This window comes from Oryx dammah, unplaced genomic scaffold (genome assembly GCF_014754425.2).
Source record: "Oryx dammah isolate SB20612 unplaced genomic scaffold, SCBI_Odam_1.1 HiC_scaffold_9, whole genome shotgun sequence".
In the NCBI taxonomy this organism is placed as follows: Eukaryota; Metazoa; Chordata; class Mammalia; order Artiodactyla; family Bovidae; genus Oryx; species Oryx dammah.
The window spans coordinates 28,629,987-28,651,012 of record NW_024070193.1 but is presented as its reverse complement, the minus strand read 5'-3'; the positions used below and the strand labels follow the sequence as shown (position 1 = coordinate 28,651,012).

The window sequence follows — 21,026 nt, the reverse complement described above, 5'->3', positions numbered from 1 at the left end:
CTGCAACAGCAGACCTGTTTAATCCAGTACCTACTGTACCTGCAGGACAAAAAACTGCTGCCTCACCCTGCAACAGGGGCTTCACAAGGACCAAGGCACCACCGGAAACCCAAGCCAGCAGCCAGGCGATACCTGGGATGCTCACTTAGCCCTCTCGAGCACCAGTACAGGTACCGGTGGGGGCTTGCAGTGACTGCGTGTTATTAGAGAACATGAAGGCAGAGGTAATTTTACATCCAGGTGAATTTCCAACACCGAAAAGAACCACAGAATCCAGGAGGGCTGTGGGACAGCTTGTTCCCGTCTCAACTGGGGACACCTCTGGCAGCAGCTCATCACACAGCTCGAGCTGCTTTGCATCCGTGCAAAAGCATTTTTGGAACTGGAGGTTGCTCACTGAACATTCTTTCCTGCTGACAGGGTCGAGATCTGGGCAGCATTCCTTACCCTCAGACCCCAAGAATATAAGGAGTGCTATCCCTTGCTCAGTCTTGGTGGAAATCAGACACAAGCTGCTTCTTACTGTGGGCAGTATCTTTTAGGACATCTTTAGCCCATACCTCTGCATATTCTTAAATTGTCATCCAATTAAACTCTGAACTCACTGCAATAATAACAGATACCCTCAAAAGACACTTTAAAATTCTGGCATGACAGCGTCAATAATATCTAATATTGATGCAGCTCCTACAGACTCAGCACATTAAAGATGTCCTGGAGATTTATGAAAATGTCTGTTCCTCCCTACACACAATTCAAAGGTCAGAACAAAGACATCTGATATGGACTAGCTGTGTATCCTGGACAAGTTACTTCACTTCTCTGTGCCTGAGACTGTCTTCAAAGTAAATAGGTGGAAAACAGTGCAATCTCAATAAGCCATACTCAAACTTGAATTTCATGTGATGAAGTGATCTTTCTTTAGTTTCCCTTTAATAATGGGAAATATCCAGCCAGAAGTCTCAGACAAGCTATTCCTGGCCCTTTGTATTCTTTGTTCATTTTTCATTTTTTCTTTCGTTGAATAAATATTTATAGAACACCTTCTACATCCCAGGCACTGTGCAAAGTCTTGGAGCTTCAAGTCTAACGGGACACATCTTAAATAATCACCCAAGTATTTAATGTAACTTGTGATGAATACAACAAGGAACTGGGAAAGCTTAATATGTCAGGGTCAGGAAAGGCTTCCCTTAAGCAGGGACCTCTGGGCTTCGATGTGAGTCGGGGATAGCAGTTATGGATTCTGGGTGTGAAGCGGGGAACGGGAGAAGAGTCTTCTGCTGCTGCCATTGCCTTCTCTGAAGAGTCTTCTAAACAGTGGTAAAACATGTGCAAGAACCCTGAAGTGGGGAGCTAGAAGGAAGCTTCACTGTGGCTGGAGGTCAGATAGCAAGGGGAATCATGGGTATCCATGAGACTGAAGCAGTGGCTACCGTCAGACCATCAGGACCTGGGAGACAAGGGAAGAGTCACTGATTTTCTTCCAAGATGAAGAGGAAACCATTGAGAGGTTGTAAGCAGGCTCAGATTTGTGTTGCTAGAAAGGTCCCTCTGGCTGCTGTATTGAGAACCACCCAGAGGAGCAACAAGATTAGCTACTGCCATAGTCCTAGGCAGAGGTGACGATACTTCATGGAGGTGAGGGGAGGCGATAAGGGAAAATGGACAAGAGTGGAGAGAAGTGGATGGAAGCAGGTAGACTGCTGGTAATGCTAAAGACCAATATGTAGAAGGAATGTGGGTGGGGTGGGGAAATCAGATCCCTGATGAAAATAATCGTGCTCATTATTAACAAGTTACTGAGGACTTTCTACAGACTGGATATTGTACTGAGTTCTAGCGTTAACAGGTGACTAAGATGCGACACCATTCCCCTTACTAACCTGCTCCACACCTTGCTTTTTCTCCCTCTAGCACAGTAGAGCAGATAAATCAAGAACACAAGTTTTGGTGTCAACTTATTCAGATTCAAATCCTACCGCTTACTAATTCTGTGACCTTGTGCAAATTTACTAAACTTCCCATGCCCCGGTTTCTTCACCCAAGAAAGGGGAAATGATAAATGGCTATCCCATAGGTTATTGTTAAAACTGAAGGAAATAATATATGAATATATGTAACATGTATGGTACAGTCTAAGGAAGCAAGCTGTACCCTTGCTCTCTGCCCTCCAGCCACAGTGGAACTTCCTTCTTTGACACATATTAAGCTCTCATTTTAAAAAGTAGCTCTTACGATTATGATTGAAACTGTCTATTCTGGATGCACACCGACTAACCTACAGAACCAATGGAAATTCAACAGAGTGGGGGGAGCAGCAAGGAAATTGAGAAATTTGAAGATCAAAGAAAACAGAGAGGTTAGGAAATTACCATATCAGAACCTTTAAGTGATGATTTTTTTTAAAAAAGACCAAGCTGGACTCTCTCCCACCTTGGACACTATTTGAAGCTGAATTAAGTTACACGGTTCCCAGTAAGTTTTTGAAATGAAACCCTGATTTATTACATGCTTACACACAGGGAAAATCTGTGCCCTCCACAGGCTCTCAAATGTTCATCGTGAAACCAATGGCATCAATTCCAGCCATTCCAACAGGGACACCACATGGTGCCAAATTCTCCCCTGGCAGCTTCTGCCAATGACATCGCCTGATATTTTGTCCTGGACAATCTACCAACCCAAGGAGGCTATCCATTGACCGTTTACATAAATTTTTAAGTAAAATTACTTTCACAGGGCATGTGTTCAACTTATTCATGGTACCTTCAGAAATACCTATATCACGCAAATGTTCTTGGGGAATCTCCCTGAACATAGCAATGAAATACCTATCAGCAAATGGAATAAAGCTTGACATACACCTCTGACAAAAGCTATAAAATTCATGAAACATTACATACATTTCCACAATCCTGTCCCTCAAGTAGTCACACAATCATTTAACAAATGTCTTCTGAGTGGCAGGAACCATATCTGTTCAGTTTACCATTGTATCCCTAGAAGCTAGTAGAATAAACAATCCAAAATTGATGTTCAATAAATACACTGACAATGAATTAATCTATAATGTGTAAGCAACTCTCTTGTTCATATATGTACTATTCAGATATATATCCTAAGTGCATATACACATATAAATGTATATGTATGCATACACACAGACACATAAAGGCATATATACACACAAACCCGAAAAGTTTAATACAAAATAAGAACTGGTAACAGAGACAAAGGAAAAATAATACTTTTAACATGAAACACTGAGTGCAGAATAAAAATATTACCTGTACTCCCATATAATTCAAATCTTAACTGCTACTCCTTGCCCCAAATTCCAGCAAATCAACTAGACTCATCAGAATTCTTACTGACCTTTTCCAAAGACAACTGTAACAAAAATGGAACTTAAAACTATCAAACATCCAAGTGACAGCCAATTTTTTTTTTTTAAACTAACTTTGGGCCTCAATCTTTTTGGAAGGAAAAACTCAATCACTATGTTGAATGAGTTAGAGAAGAGATAAAGAGGTTTTACTTGTTATCCTGTCCAAAAATCAGCTGAAGAAAAGTAGAACCACTCTTTTAACACAGTTAGAATCCTTCTTATTTTATTTGGGTATCAAATGTTTTATTTTCCCCAAAGCACATCATTGTCTTACATCTTTCCTTCTGATAGCTATTGCTTTTTTCAATAAACTACTTCTCATCACCCTAACAATAATTAACAGCTGAAGACATTTAATACATGCCAAACACTATACTGACTCATGAACTACCTGCTACATACAATTTAGGAAGCATCTACCCATAATGTTTCATTATGATCCCAGCCAATGGTTCACCAAACCTGCATTTCTATCAGAAAGACCTAGGGACCATTCTGCCCCCATCATCCCTTTAAAATCAACTCAGGAGCATTTAAAAATACAAATGTCAAAGATCTTCCCCCAAATAAATGACTGAATGAGACTTTCCAAAACATTGTTTCAAATTCCAATCTTTTAAAAAGATTCTCAGAAAAGACTAATATGAAGTCAGGCCTCGGAACCACTGCTATATACCGTATTTCAACATACATAATTATATATAATATGTTCTATGAAAATTATCTCTGCAAGAGTGACAGGAAAATACCCAAGATTCTCAAGTTCCCTTTATCTGTTGAAATAAGAAGTCTTTACTTGTATAGTCTGATGTTGTAAAGTGTCCGCTTGGAATTATTATACAATGGATATGCTTTGAATGTTAAGTGAAAGTATTATGAGGTAATTAACAAGTATCGTGAAAGTGGCTGCAAAACTCAAAAACTTCTGTCCAGAGGAACAAACACATCTGGCTCTTTTCCCCACATGCCATCATGCTCACATTTTGGAAAGTCAGATGTCACCAAAAGGCCCTTCTACTCAAACATTCACTGATGTGGTCAGCATTTGAGAGATGTTTCTCAGTGCTGTGGGGAAGATAAAGAAGAAGATATGAGAGCTTTTGCTTCTCTGGGGCTCACCCCAGGGAAACTCCAAACTCACATACACAGGCCCATGGTTAAGAGTTAGGAGTGGGGGACAGAATGGCAGTTTCAGGGGTTCCTCTCCACCTTTCAGATGAGGTCTCACGGGTTTTGTGCCTCTTCCCCAGGGAGGGCTTCCTCCCCAACCCCATCCTACCTAAAGAAGCAACATCCACTTCTGCTTCTTACTCTCTCAGCAAATGCTTCTTTTTTTGTAGCACTTAATCCCACTCCTAATCATTTGTTTTGTTTGTTTGTCGTTCATCCTGGAGGGCAGGGTCCTTCGTATGTATTACATTCTCAGTGTCTGGCATATGATAAGTGCTCAAAAAACTTTTGTTCAGTGAATGATGGATGAGTGGATGAGTGGAAGGAAAGATGAACAGAAGGAAGAGTGACAAAATAAAAAAAGATCAGGTAAGGACGGAGTTATGAAATATAATTTGATGACAGCACTTAATTAATTAGGAAGTCAACAGGCAGTAGTGGGGCTCACGATTGTATACTTTTCATTTGGAAGCTTTCAGTTGCTGAACACAACTTATTTTCATGGATAAAGTACGAGGATACAAAGCTACAGGAACTGGCAGCCCAGTAGTTCTAATTTGAAAACACTCACAGCAGGACTGAGGGAAATTTTTAATGACTATGTATCTGCAGAAATAAGTGTTCAGTACCACTCAATCAAGTTTATCTCTTTCATTCTGTTTCTTTCCTTTTTTTTTTTTTAATCCTACCAAGAACAGAATCTCCCTATAACAATGATGGGACAGCATCTTCTGAAAGACTGCTCATTGTACCGGGCTCACAAAGAAGCCCTTTAAGGGTGAAAAGGAAAATGCACACAAGACCAAGATGACCTCAGGTAAATTTAATCTAGGCTCCTGTTGCCATTATCAAAGAACTCTTTAGATTTAGAGGAAAAAAAATAATGCCTTTCCAAACTATTTAGAAAACTCTGTCCTGAGAATACAAATATAATCTACAAAAAGAGGCACTTCAAATGCTGGCTGAAGTAAATTTTTAAGCAATTAATGAAGGGAGCAATATTTGAAATAATAGTTGGTCTTTCATAAATAATCAATACAAGAGATTAGTTCCTTACCTTGAGCTCTCTGATATTATCTGTTAGAGTTCACTTCAAAAGAAATACTTGCTCTCCATTAAAGGCAATTCGGAGGCTGTTTCTTTGCTATCTATCAATGGCAGTGGGGTATTTGCAATAAGCAGAACATAATCCACAAAAAAAGCCAAGTTCGTGAGGCAACACAAACTTGAGGAAGGAAACACGGATGGAGATTATGCCGCTTTGATGGCATTTTCTCAAAAAAGAAATTTAGTAAAAATGCAATTACTTTCCTTATCAAGGTAAATAAATAGAAAAAGATAAGGCTGTTGCCATGGAGGCAGGGGTGCAAAGTTATTCACACTAGGATTTTATAATAAGTCAAATCTTCCACTTCAGGACTTTAAAGTCACTTTGAGTGTTTTCCTCTCAATTCAGTGGTGAACTCCTAACTTATTTAAAAAGAAAAATACAGATTTCTCTTTCACTGTAGTAACTCTTTTTTTTTTTTTTTAAGTAATTAAACTGAATAGCAAAGAAGCCCATAGAGTCTCTGCTTATCCTAATGGTGTTGAGGATGGAAACAGGAGGGTGCGACCCTGTGGTCATCATGATAGACATCAGTTTCATTCTTCTTCCCTAGAGTCAAGATATTCAAATATGTTAAAACAAGACAAATTCAGCTCTGACAAGTGGCCTCTACACACCCTCTGGGCTGAGGTCCTGGCTACTGAGGCAGATGAGTCTACCCTTCCCCAGATTCTCACTCAGGGCATCAGCAACTGAAAGAACCACCTGACCCTTTATGGCTCAAGGGGAACTGGAAAAGCGATGAAGACAGAGAAGACACAGGCATTTTGCCAATTAGCCTTTCTGTGCCATTCACGGAGGTTTCCTATTTGTATTATAAAAACTGAACTAAAGGTAGAGATAGATTTTTCTCATGGACAATCACAACACTATGGTGGAAGGTGGTATGAAAGTGTGCCAGGTGTGATAACTCTTATCTGTACAACGTGTGGTAAGAATCCAGGACAGGGTCTTTAGCCTGTGAGGGGTCCACTTTTCATAAATAAGTGAATCGTTGCTCAAGTCTCTCTTGCTTAACGATCTAAACTTAGCATCATCTTTCAGCTGGAGACAGCATTGTGTGGCGGTGGCCTGCAGACACACACATACCCCTTGCACTATGTTCACCTCGTAGCTTTACCCTGGGCAACTCACTTCATTTCTGAGTCTCGAAATCTACATGTGTAAAATGGAGATCGCTATTATATAACCTGTTTAGTAGGGTATGTGACTAAATGAAGTGAGGTATGAAAAGTACCTAGCACAGTGCCTGCAAAAAAAATTGCACTCAATCAATATTATGCAAGGGAAAAGGCCACTTTCAGAACACTAGGGCACGAGAAGTGAGTCCTTGGAGCCTCAAAGAACTTCAACTTGTAGGACAAATAAAAGTTATTATTAAGAGACAAAAGTGAAAGGCCGCCCCTGGTGGTTCAGTGGTAACGAATCCGCCTGCCAATGTAGGAGATACAGGTTCGACCCCTGGACTGGGAAGATCCCACATGCCACGAAGTCAACTAAGCTTGTACCCGACAGCTACTGAGCCTGTGCTCTAGAGCCCAGGAACTGCAGCTACTGAGCCCACGTGCCCCAGAGCCCGATCTCCACAACAAGGTAAGTCACCACAATGAGAAGCCTGCATACTGCAACAAAGATTAGCCCCCCTCTTCACAACTAAAGAAAAGTCCGTGCAGCAACAAAGACCCAGCACAGCCAATGTAAATAAATTATTTATAAAGAGACAGAAGTGAAAATGTTTTTGAAACATGGCATTTGAAGATGGTGTGCAGATTGAAAACAAATGTAAGCTCAGAAAAGGTCCAGAGATATTTGTGGATAACATATTCATTCATAATAAAAAACCAAAAACTAAGATGTTGATGGGGATCTGAAACTTATTCTGATAGTGTACAACTATTGATGCCTTTTTAATGGTTGTCTTAGCTACAGACAAAACTGCTAGCCCAGGAAACCTTCAGTTCTGACAATGTGTCAAATACTTTTTTAATTTGTATTTTAACTTTATAAACATATTCGTAAGTCATGAAGGAAATAACGTACCTAAATAAGCAAAATATAACAAATCAAACTTCTGTGTTCAAAAGAAAGATCTCCATAGGTTAAATTTATGTCAATAGTCAAAATTTCCCAAACTTCCAAAGCATCTCAATACTTACCCTTACACTAATGACATCCTGTTTCAGTTATGCTGAACAAATAGGATTTGAAATGAGAAAAATAATATTTGCACAGGAATCCTTCCTGTATGTTGATTAAATCTAATCAATCACAATAAACTTGATACACAATAGCATTCTGCATCTGACTTATACTCTAAGGAGTCTTGCCTATAATCAAAGTGTATATTTATGTTGATAGTAAAATGTTAAAATAACCAATGTTTTAAATTAATAGCCTGTGTAATTTCAAGTAATACTGCTATGTAGTGATACAAAGGAAAAAAGACATCTTTGCTCGACAAAATTAAGTTATAAGTCCTTAAAAAAAATAGTGCCTATCAGAACTATCTAATTCTTGCTTTGACATTTATCAAGTACTTATTACCTGCCAGGTATTACAGATGAGGCTGGTGATGGAGATGCAGAGAATCACCACCACTTTCAATCAAGCTTATTAATAAGCTCCTCATATCAAGTAACACTGGTTTATTTTTAAAAGATAAGGATATAACACTGCAAAGCAATTATACTCCAATAATAAAATTTTAAAAATTTCAGAACAAAGAAAAAACATACATATGGGCAAAATTATGAATAAAAGCTAGAAAAATCAAAAAATTCTTATTAAAACTCATTCATTCAACAAGTCTTTATTGAGCACCTACTTGTCCTAAGCACTACTGAATATACTTGAGATACATTAATGATATACCATGGCGCTTAGATTATGAAGTCAGAAGTGTTTTGGAGTAACTCTGAATGCTCAAATCATTTACTAATTTAAATAGGTAATTTGGAAATTGCATGAATTTACCATCTTAAAGTACCATCTACAATGACATTCCCATTAACAAAAACATTTGCTTTCTAATACTGGATCAAGGATCGGTGCATTTTCATTTCCTAGTGGGCCAGGCAGAAAATTTGAAAAATCTGAAAAAATCATGAGATCATGTCTCTGCCTCTTTTTTAAAAAAAAAGAGACAGGGGAAGAGAGAAGGTAGAACATTCATCATATCATCACACGGATAACTGTGCCTTTTCTTTGCATATCATAGCTCATGTTTATTTAAATGAAGAAACAGAGGGAAAGGGATTGAGGTGAGTAACTTGCTCAGAAGCAAGATGTTGATGAACTGCAAATTCAGCGTTTGAAAACTCCAGAGCCCACACGCTTCTCACTGTGGTTCTCTGCTCTAAGTTTCTGTGAGCCACTCAACAATCACAAAAGCAAACTAATCCTAAAATTAGAGCCTTGCACTGGAGTCGCCTCTTTAGCTGTCTGTCCCCACACCCGACACTATGAATTCCAAGAAGGAATAACCCATTCTGTTTAGTTCCCTCTTCAGTCTTTAACCAGACACAATTCCAGATCCAGGGAAAGAACCCAATAACTAGTTGTCAGCGGGTTAAGTGAATAATGAAATTGATCATGGTGCATTTTCTGATCACTTCTGACTATGATCTACCTTTAAAAAAACACAAGCAGGAAATGAAGCAGGCTTCCCTGAATATTTATACCAAACATGAGTTAAAGTAATGGCATTCACTAGAAACAGAAGAGAAAGACACACTGCTTGTCCTCAATTAACTTAATCTAGTTGGGAAAGAGAGTGAGAAAATATGAATATCAGCACAATTTCTTCTTGTTAATAGGAGAAGTATAGCAGTGCTCAGAAAATAAAGAATTATTGAAAAAGGCTTTTGAGGGGGAGATGAGCTTTGGACTTTGGGGGAGCATGACAAACTCCTCTGGAAAAGATGGCAAATTGTGAGCAAAGATTCTCAACGTGTGGGATACAGGATGATCTCAAATGTAGACACAAAGACTCCACATTAAATGACCATGGAATTACCCAGAGAGAAAGGCCCTTTCAAATTTCTTTTCATCCCACGAAAAGTGTCTGTTTGATGCTAACATGTCTTCAATCTTGCAATACTTGCCCTTTGTAACAAAAACAGTTCAGGTCTCAGACTCAGGCCCTTCTTGACAACACATCCAGTAAGGATCGAACTGTTTTCTTCCAATTTCATTATATTTATTTTACACATGCATCCATCTGTCATTGCCATTTAATACGGCATTTCCTTTCAATATGTGTTTTTAATTTATTTAAGCCATCATATGGAATGTGGGGGCAAAAGTCATGAAGTTAGGATGAGTATGGCTCAAATTTGGGAACCCTGACTAAGAGAAATGAAGAATGTGCCAGAACCCTTCCGTGGAAACCAGATCAAACACAACCCACAAATAGTGGCTACTCTATTGCAGTGAAAAGCGAACAGCTACAAAGAATTCCAGTCTGATAAAGGAAATCATGTAAGGCTCTGAAATCACAGTACATGGGCCTAGCCCTAATCGCTTCCTAACTGTGGGAAATGAACATGACTGGCAGATAGGATTCCATACAGGAAAACCAGGGGCCAGGCCAAGGAGGACGGAGAATATCACAATGGAAGTGGACAAGCCACAATTGTTGATAGTGCCTGTAAACAAGACCTCCGTCCAGAAAAAGAAAAGGCAAGGCTGTTAGAACAAAATGTCAGGCATGCTGGATGTTGATGCTTCAATGTATTACGACCTCTCCTCTCACACTGTGAAGGTCACTTTGGCCTGCATTATCTCCTGGGGCACAAATATAGCTTATAGCCCATCTTTGTTTTCGTTTAACTTTTTAATCTAATTTCATAATGACGTACCCAAAGGAGATCCCCAGAATGGAGTTGGTTGTTTTTTTTTTTTTCTCTCCCCCTCTAGCTGTATAATACTTTCATACACTAGATGGAGCCAACTTTATAATGCTTTGGGATTCACACACAGGTTTGTGCTGGACATGAAAAAATATTAACCCATGCATATGGAATCTAGAAAGATGGTATTGATGAACATACTTGCAGGGCAGCAATGGAGATGCAGACATAGAGAACAGACTTGTAGACAGAGTGGGGGAAGGAGAGGGTGGGACGAATTGACAGGAGCATGGAAACACATATATTATCATATGTAAAATAGATAGTGAGTGGGGATTTGCTGTGTGATAGAGGGAGCCCCACCTAGTGTTCTGTGACAACCTAGAGGGGTGGGATGGGCAGGGAGGTGGCAAGGAGGTTCAGGAGGGATGGGACATATGTATACCTGGGGCTGAGTCATGTTGATATATGGCAGAAACCAACACAATATTGTGAAGTCATTATCCTCCAATTAAATAAAATTTTTAAAAAAAGAAGGTATGGGAGAACCATGTACCACCTAAATATATTTAAAATTTTGAAGATCAAAGTTTTAAAGATCAAAAGATCCCATCATTTTACCACTCTGCCTATTTCTCTTAAGCCCAAATTAATATCAAACTATTAACAAAGCTGTAAAAATATATCTGAAATATGATCATCTTATAGTTCACTGGCACTTTTAATTTTGGTTTATTAACAAGTATTTATTATAGTTTTTTAAACTGATTTCCAAAAAAAATTTTTTTTTCTTTGCTTTGGGAGAAATGGAAGCAATTTATAAATGCAGTAAGCATGACTCATCAGACCCAAAAAGTTGACCTCTAGGATAGGAGGGGTAAGAGCAAGGGAGCGGCAAGTACACAGATACTACTTCTAGGCTCTCACAGTCCCTGAGTGGAGAGAAAGCACTCACTGGCACGAGGTCAAATGGCCAAGGCACTTGTAAGAGGAAATGGCCGATCTCCAGGACCAGGGAAGGTCCCCTGCCAACCGACTAGAATATTCCTCTATCTAACCTGGAGCCCGGATGGGGCCACAGGGAAGCAAGAGGAAGGTTACAGAGATGATTCTCACCTGTCAGTCGTGGTAACTCAATGCCTTTTCACTGAATCCTAATCTTTTAAAATTGTGGCTCTCCAATGAGACACTGTTGTCCCCAGGGGACATCTGACAATGTCTGGAGACACTTTTGGTTGTCACAAATGGGGACACAGGGACTTCCTTGGCAGTCCAGTGGTTAGGACATCGCCTTCCAAGTACAGGGGGCAGGGGTTCCATCCCTGGTTGGGAGTTAAGATCCCACATGTCTCCTGGCCAAAAAAACCAAAACATAAACAATATCGTAACAAATTCAATACAGATTTTTTGAAAACTAGGGTGACAGGTGTTATGAGCATCTAGTACGTAGAGACTAGGGATGCTATTAAACACCTTACTGGGTCCCACACAGCCCCCACAGTAGAGACAATCCAGCCCTCAATGTTCAATATTTCCGAGGCCAAGGAACTATTTTAAAGTAAGCAGCTCTGCCAGACGGGAGACAAAGGAGCTCCAACTCGTAAACGTCAAATAAATAAACCAAAATTTCAGGGTGTTTACCAGACAGCTTTTAAAGCCATTAGGACAGAGTACACTGACCCATTGCACTTACACTTCAGACATTCCTTGGGCTGCCCGTCTGGAGTCAGAACGTCACCCAACCCCAGTCCCCCAAAAAACACTTATTCCATTCCTGCAGCTTTGTCTTTTCCAGAATGTCAGATAAATGGGATCATTTAAAACATAGACTTTTGAGTCTGACTCCTTTCCCTTAACAAGTATATCTGAGCTCAATCCATGCTGTGGCAGGTATTGGTATCTATTTGCACGTTAATATTCCACTGTATGAATGAACAATGGCTTACGTGTCCTTTAACAGGTGAAAGGACATTTGGGCCATCTCCAGATTTGGGTGATTGTGAATAAAGTTACCATACTTTTTAAGACTTTTTTTTTTTAAGAGTATTTGCAAATAACTCACTAAAGGTCATACAGTTACCAGAGATGTAAAGACAAAGTATACATTCCAAAAAAAAAAAAAAAAAGAGAAAATAATAGTCAACAATTTTCCTCCTCATGTCAATGCACCCAGCTCACAATACATTTTCTGTAAAGAGATTTCACTAACTACTTTTTCTATATTTAGTGACCATTAATGGGCCAACTAAAGCACTTTTCTAAAGGCTGCTTCTTGCCAACATGACCCTATGGCCACACTACTATAAATAACATGTAAGCCGTGATCTGTGTCCAGCTACTCATCAGTGCTATACGTAGACTAGTGATTATGCCCTGCTCGTCTCTGCCTTTCATCTGACCTACTGGACTTTTACCTGAGACACACAGAGGGGACAGTAAGTGACAGGTCTGGCACTCAGGGGTTCCAAGAACATGCAAGGAAAAAGGCTACTGCAACCATTATGCAGAAGGATGGCTAGAGCTGCACTTTTTTCTGTTGATTAAAACACAAAGAAGCATATGTCCAAATCCTCGGGGGGCAGAGTGCCCACATCACAAATTTCCATTAGCTGGCACTTCATGAACCTAAGACACTAAACAGCCAGAGTTGAGGCCAGGGGGAAAGGAAATGCCCAAGAGCAACATTTCAGGAGTTCTCTGAGCTGAACCTGCCACCTTGACTAGAGACAGCATGCTGGTTTTAAGCTCTGAAAACTCAAAGTGGCATGAAAAATATTTTTGTAATATCACCATGATAGTAACTAGAAAAATCAAGAGAAACTCATACTCTAGCCATTTCAAAGTTCTTCAGTAATAATAGTAATAGCAGCTAATTACAGGTAGTATGCAAAGTACTCTTGAGCTAGGCACTTTACACAGCACACCTTGAGGTATTCCTCAGCAACAACCCTCTAACAGCAACACCATTATGATGTCCCTTTTACCAATGAGAAGAGTGAGGTTTTGAGGTGACTGTATCACTGGCTAGACTGTTTGCAGAGGAGAAATTCAATCCAAGGCACTGTCTGGCTCTAGATCCTCTGTTCTTAACCTCCAGGCCATACCTCCATGGTCCTACTTTTACAGACATTCATTTATCCAGGTACTCGGGGAAAAAAAAAAAGTATCATTATAGCCATCCAAGAAAATAAATACAAATCAGATATGTTCCTCCCCTCTAGGTGCTCATTACTTGGAGGAGGACAGAGAATCCTATAAATAATATGTTAACTTTTTGATCAAATATTTTTCTGAGACTCATATGAAAACTACGGACAGTCTCAAGAAAAAACATTCACAAAGTCACAGACACAAAACTGAACACTGGGGGCCTAGGAATCCCTGGAATATTTAAGTAGCTGACTATTAGCTGCAAAGTGTTTTGATTAATAAAGGAACAAAGTATTGTGAGAACTCAGAGAAGAAAGCTCAGGATATGGAAGTCCAGAAAAGAGTTCACTAGGAAAGGAAGGATGGAAGGGGGACTTCAATGAAGAGGTGCATGCATCAGAAGGCTGGTGGCAGGAAAAAGACCTAAAAAGGAGAGAGGAAGAAAGCAGGGAAATAAGTAGCAGATCGCTAAAATATTCCAGGTAAGAGTTTCCTATTTCTAGGAAGGATGTGGTGAGAATGAGCTACCCGACCAGGCTCTGGGGTCAGAAAGAACTGGGTTCACATCTTAGAGAGACTGTGTGCGTGTGTGTGCGTGCGCACGCGCAATGGAATACTACTCAGCCATAAAAAGAGATGAAATCTTGCCATTATCAACAACATGGATGGATCTTGAGGATATTATGCTAAATAAAATAAGTCAAAAGGAAAAAGACAAATACCGTAAGATTTCACTCATGTGTGAAATTTTTTCTAACATGAACAAACCAAATCAAACAAATGTATACATGCAGAGAACAGAGTAGTATTTACCAGAGAAAAATGGGGTACAGGGGGAGGCAAAATGGGTAAAGGAGCCAACAGTATGGTGACAGATAGAAACTAAACATTTGGTGGTGAGCACACTGCAGTGTATACAGAAGCTGAAATACAACACTGTATATATGAAAGTTATGTTATAGACTAATAAAAATATACAAATACAGGTAGACCTCAACAATACTATGTTTGGTTTCAAATAACTGCAATTAGGCAAATATCACAATAAAGCAAGCTACATGAATTTTCTGGTTTCCCAGTGCATACCAAAGTTATGTTTACACTATGCTAGTCTATTAACTGTGCAATAGTATTATGTCTAAAAAAATATACACAAACCTCAATTTAAATTTTGTATTGTTAAAAAACGCTAGCTACCACCTGAACCTTCAGTGAGTCAAAATCTTTTTGCAATAGTAACATCAAAGATCACCATAATGAATATAAAAATAGTGAAAAGGTTCAAATATTGCAAGAAATACCAAATGTGACATAGACACAAAGTGAGAAAATGATACTGGGAAAATAGTGCTGATAGACTTGTTTGAAGAAGGTTTGCTGCAATCCTTCAGTTTGTTAAAAAAAAATATTATACATATATATATATATATATATATATGTTTGCAAAGTGCAATAAATCAAAGTACAAGAAAACAAGATTTGCCTATAAAGTCCCCTGCAATGAGAAAGAAAGAAAGAAGGAGGGAGAGGGAAAGGGAGAGAAAGAGAGAGGGAAGGAAAAAGAGGAGAGAGAGGAAGGAAAGAACAGAGTCAAAATCAAGGTCTGCCCCCTCTCATTAGCTGTACAGCCAGGCGATAATCAAACCGCTCTAAGCCTCAGTTTTTTTGTCTGTACAATGGAGACAAGAGGAGCCCCAACTTCACAGGTGTTGTAAGACAATCCATGGAACAATGCACCTTGTGTACTTGATACAATGAATATGTGTGAGCATTCAATACACTGTAGCCATTATTATTAACAGTATGAGCACTGCCATTTTCACCCCAGCCTGACGCAAACATAGACTCCCACAGAGAACTCCTCCAAAATAGTGTCAGAAACGAACTCCCTGATTCATGTCTGGGACAATCTGCTACATTCTTAAGACACATGAAGCACTGCAGAAGAATCTCTGCCCAAATACAGCCCCAGTGCAAAAAGTCACTAGTAAAATATTGTCCTTATAAACTCCTTATACACTTATACTCAATTACTCATTCTCATTAATCACATAAATACGTGAGAAGCACACTATAGAATAGGGGGGAAACAAAATCTGACAACTGTTGGGATAAATGGGGGGAGGGGGTTGTTTTGGTTTTTAATATTACCAGTGTTAGCTTTTTTTCCTTAGGTGAGAACAGAGATTATCAACAGCTACACACAGACATTACATATTATTGTCAACACTATCATGACCATAACAAGAGTATGAAGACATAAATTCTTGCAAAGCCTTTCTGCACGCAGTTCATCTGTATCACCATTCCTGGCACAGTATTACTGTATAGAAAAGGGAAATGGTACAAAAAATTATACCCTACTCTTCTTAATCAATGTGTTTTCAGTAATATTTTATTTTAGATTCTTCACACATAGAGGAGCTAACGTAAAAGCAATACCCTGGAACCCATCCATGAATGCTCGAGGAACTGTGTGGAGAGTATTTTGTTTTGATTCCTCAGCCATGGTAATAGACAGAACATTTATTAAACCCTTGCACTTAAAATTGTTCCACGGCCAGCCAATATTTGCCAGAATGATATTGCCATACAGTCAGCACTGGAAAAATCAAGTCATGAGAAAACACAACCATTCTCCTCTTCCCCAGAAAGCTGGCCAGGATATCTGCTTCCCCTTGCCATCAAGGCTGACACCTGCTACAAAAATCACAACTTTCCCCTCATTTGAAAGCACACGTACACAGGAAAACAAAACAGAGGGGTTCCAGTGGTCCTTCCCAAACTCAACAGATGGCTAGAAATTCACCAAGCTTTCTTCCACCTTTAAATCTGTTCTCCTTCAAAAGCACAAAAGTAATAAATCATTTCACACCACTGAAAATGGAAATAAGCAGTAAAAAACCTAACTGCCCTAGAATACTACTAAAGTAGAAGAGTTTGTTCATGAACTGGGGACAGAAGGGAGGAGTTGAGGCTGACAAGAGGACAGTGTTGCTAACACATCGTTAAATATGAATGCGATAGCGAAAGCTGATAGGCTATGAAGAAAGAGGGATGTAACTGTCACACTTAGAAATTATCCACATGTTAGTGGAACAAAACAAGGATTCACGTTAGGAAGGGGTTCCCACATGGCTTTCAGAAAACCTGATCAATCCTCCAGAAACTGCACGAACGCAGTCTCTGAGGCATACACAAACTAGGTAAGTGTGAGTTACAAAGCAGACCCCTCTCTCCATCTGAAACCTGTCATATATGAAACTTCCAATAGCATTAAAAGTCATCAGTTACGCCAATATAGTGGAACTAAATTCCTTTCATACCTCTGTTTCTGTATCTGCTAGTTATTCTTCCCTATAAGCGATGCATTCCATGAGTAAGAACACAAGCCCTGGACTCACATTAGCTGTATCTGCCACTAGCTCTAAGCCTCCATTTCCCAACTGCAAATGAAGAATGTAAATAAATGAGTTGAAGCAAAGCAAGTAAGACATTAAAGCTCAGTCTGATCCTGACATTGCTGTGGTCTTTCTCATCTTCTCTGGACCTAGTGTATCTTTCTTGGGAAGAAAACAGGCAGAATGCAGTGTGACTCCAACACTGCTTTATGAAAGAAGTGAAAATGTATGCCGGCTTTGATTTTATTCACTCTTTAACAAATGTTCTTTAAGGTCCTCCTATAAGCCCACAGAGACTCTTCTAGGAGTCAGGACATACCAATGAACAGTAACAGCTACAACAACACAGACACAGTTCAGGCCCCTTTCCTCCGTCATACATATTCCTCAGTGGTACTCTGTAGATGCAGCTTGCTGAGCATAAAAACTGTGGAGTCACCATTAAAGAGAAACTCTCAGCACATATGCTTCAGAGCTGGTCATGTTCATTGTCATTGATCTGTGAGCCTGTGAAATACACTTAGCTAAGACTATGCTTTTGAGATCCTTCAAATCCTTCTATAATGACTTATGTGTCCATCTGTTAATTGCATATATATTTACTCAACATTTACCAAGAGTCAAAGACCAGATTTGACCTTGGGGAGAGACTAATGAGGAAGCCACGTTCCTTCCTAAATGTGGAAACTTGCATTTTAATGTGATTTTTTCTATTGAAGTGTAGCTGATGTACAATACTAGTATTTAGTTTCAGGTGTACAGCATAGCAATTCATTTTTTGTGTGTGTGTGTGAAAATGAGATTCCATTATTGGGTATAACTCCTGTGCTATACAGTAAATCCTTGTTGCTTATTTATTTTATGTACAGTAGTTTATGTCTGTGAACCTCATATAGAGTCTTGCATTTTAGAGATGAATGCACAGATATAGTCCAGAGGCAAATGCAACTGACCCTAATTCATACCATTAGGAAGCGCAGCACTGAAGTAAAAACCATGCCTAACACCAAATGCAAGTATGCCCCTCCTCGGGGATCTTACTCTCACTGCTATCCCCTTGGTTTACACTCCTCAGCGAGTGAATTCATATCTCTATTTAAAAGGGACCTCAGAATTGAGCTCTAGCCTATGAGCCCCAAATGAAACAGAAACTCTTCCTGGCTTTCTTCTTCACAGCACTTACCACCACCCCTAACAGGATGTAAACTCCAGTAGGTATGTATCTGCACCCATTTCACTCACTGCTCTATGCCTAGCACAGGAACAGCACCTGGCACACAGTAGGTGCTCAATAAATGTGTTTGGTGCACAAACACAGTGATCTTTTGAACTACACTTTTAGGCACACCCCTACCATTCCTGCCGGAGAAGGCAATGGCACCCCACTCCGGCACTCTTGCCTGGAAAATCCCATGGACGGAGGAGCCTGGATGGCTGCAGTCCATGGGGTCGCTGAGGCTCAGACACGACTGAGCGACTTCACTTTCACTTTTCACTTTCATGCATTGGAAAAGGAAATGGCAACCCACTCCAGTGTTCCTGCCTGGAGAATCCCAGGGATGGGGGAGCCTGGTGGGCTGCTGTCTATGGGGTCGCAGAGTCGGACATGACTGAGGTGACTTAGCAGCAATAGCATACCATTCTTGCTGAGGAAGTTTGCAATTCTGAGACTGGGGAGAAGAGAGACAGTGATCAAAATTCAATTCACGAAACATGAATGCCATGGAAAGAGCTGAGTGGCTTGGGAAGGTGACTACCGCAGCAGGAAAACATGCCACAGCGTGGTTTATGCTAAACAGCAGATGAGTTAGGGTGGTGCACTGACATGGCTTTAAGCAACAACAGTCCCATACAGAGAAATGGAGAGACACTGGGCACATGGCATTCATCGTCAGAGTCACCCAGACAAGAGGTAGTGGAAGGGTGTGGTGAACTAGACGTACAACCATGCAGGGTGAATGCTGGCCCATATGTTTGGGTCTCCAGATTTTTCAAAGGAATATGTAAACACTAAAGAGAGTATAAAAATTAATGACACATTTTGATTGGTCCAGAGTTGTTTTCAACACTATGCAGGCTACACTAACATCTAACAGCCAGATTGAGAACAGAAGGTCCCCAGACTAGCAAAGACTACTGACTTCTCTGACCCTGTCCCCGGAAGTCACAGCAGTGCCACAGGCAGGGTGCTGAATGGCACCTTCTCAGGGTCTTTGCACTTGGCAGATAAACTCTAGAAGGTTCATGGTGGCCTAATCTTCCCTCTTAGAACTGCATTAACAAATATTCCGACTTAGCTAACTTTTCAGTTCTTTTTTAAAAATATTTTATACTGAAGTTAAGATGATTAACAGTGCTGTGTTAGTTTCAGGCGTACGGCAAAGTGATTCAGTTATACATTACCCGTATCTATTCTTCTGCAAATTTTTTTCCCATTTAGGTGATTATAGAATATTGAGCAGAGTTCTGTGTGCTATCCAGTAGGTCCTTGTTGCTTATCTCTTTTAAATATTGCAGTGTGTACATGTCAATCCCAAACTCCCAATCTATCCCCACAACACTTCTCCCTGGGAACCATAAGTTTGTTCTCTGGGTCTATGAATCTGTTTCTATTTTGGAATTTTTGGAATCTTAAAAAATGATACAAAAGAATCTATTTTCAAAACAGAAAATTTTCAGTTCCTAATGCACCATGATGGGAAGTCAATGAATCAGGTAAAAACAATGCTTTCTCAGAGTCTCTGTGAAGAGCTACCAAAGCAAAACAAAACCCTAACAAGGAACTGCAGAGCTCTGAATGGTACTAGAATCAAGGAAATTCTAAAATAGGTCAGAAAAGAGCTGAAATTGTTTTAAATTCTTACCAGGCAAAAAATAAAAATAAGATGTTCTGAGGGGGAAAGTCACTCTTCTATTTTTCTTTATTTATACCTTGTTTCTTCCCCCCGTCAAAGACTCAAGGCAGCTTACATAAAAGCACACAACCCCACAATATAAAACAACAGAAAACTAATGTGTGTGGATGAAGAAAACAAGATGAAAGAAAATTCAAAAAAAAAAATTACATGACCCTAGGAATACATTAGCTCCCAAAAGGCAAATAGGAGCCTGCCTATTTTCTAAAGGTAAGTCACAAATTGCTTTCAAAGCTACCGGGCAGAGTCCAAGGTCTACACAGGCCGGGCAGGTAAAGTAAGGAGGTAAAACAAAGGTAAGAGTGCCTGCTCTGTTGTAAGGGAAATGGCATTACTTTATTGGATCCCATGGTTGCCATGGAGACACGTGATCCCAGAACTGCCAGATCTGATTTTTCAGTAAATGCTGGAAATCCAAACAAACTTGTGAGAAATCTCATTTTCCAGTGCTGGCAAACTAGTTTTTCTTTTGGTTAAAAAAAAAAGTATGGGTTAAAGAAAACATGCCTGTGGCCATAAAGAGGAAGAAGACATGATCAGTTACATGACTAACTGTATCCATAAAACAAAACCCCAAAGTTGAGTAGAAGTACAGTCATTTGTGGTATAAAAACCAGAGAGACACTTCTTCCAAGAATCTTCATAAAGAAGACACTGGAATATCCATCCACAAGACAACCACCCCGTACAATCAGGATTCATGGGTTATACCTCATGATGACCTTCCGGGGGGTTAAGAGTATCAAATACTAAGTGTCATGAAATAAAACTAACTGCTGAGGTTGACGGGGAAATGGGGGCAGGACAAATTCTCAGGTTTAGAGATTCTGCTAGTCTAGATTATTTCAGGTACAGATATTACAGTAGACTGCCCTTACCTACTTTATAACCAATGAATCTTTCTGATAAATATAAAACTATCATGCTTTTCTTTAATGTTATTTGACAAATCAAAGTAAAAGCTACCTTGTGAAATGGCTTTTTTAACGACACTGCCCTCCTTCCTCATTGTTTCAGAGTATTCAGAGTAACAGATGAACC

General features: G+C 39.7%; 1 protein-coding gene and 1 long non-coding RNA gene across 6 annotated transcripts in view; one reads left to right on the top strand and one right to left on the bottom strand.

The window, feature by feature from the left end:
- MITF (melanocyte inducing transcription factor) overlaps window positions 1–21,026 on the bottom strand; it is a 230,614-nt gene that overhangs the window by 107,313 nt on the left and 102,275 nt on the right. The gene's annotated exons all lie outside the window — the stretch shown is intronic.
- On the top strand, window positions 6–7,816 carry LOC120868419. The gene is made up of 3 exons (XR_005722221.1): window positions 6–224; window positions 5,255–5,378; window positions 6,223–7,816. It is a non-coding gene; the product is annotated as an uncharacterized LOC120868419 (long non-coding RNA).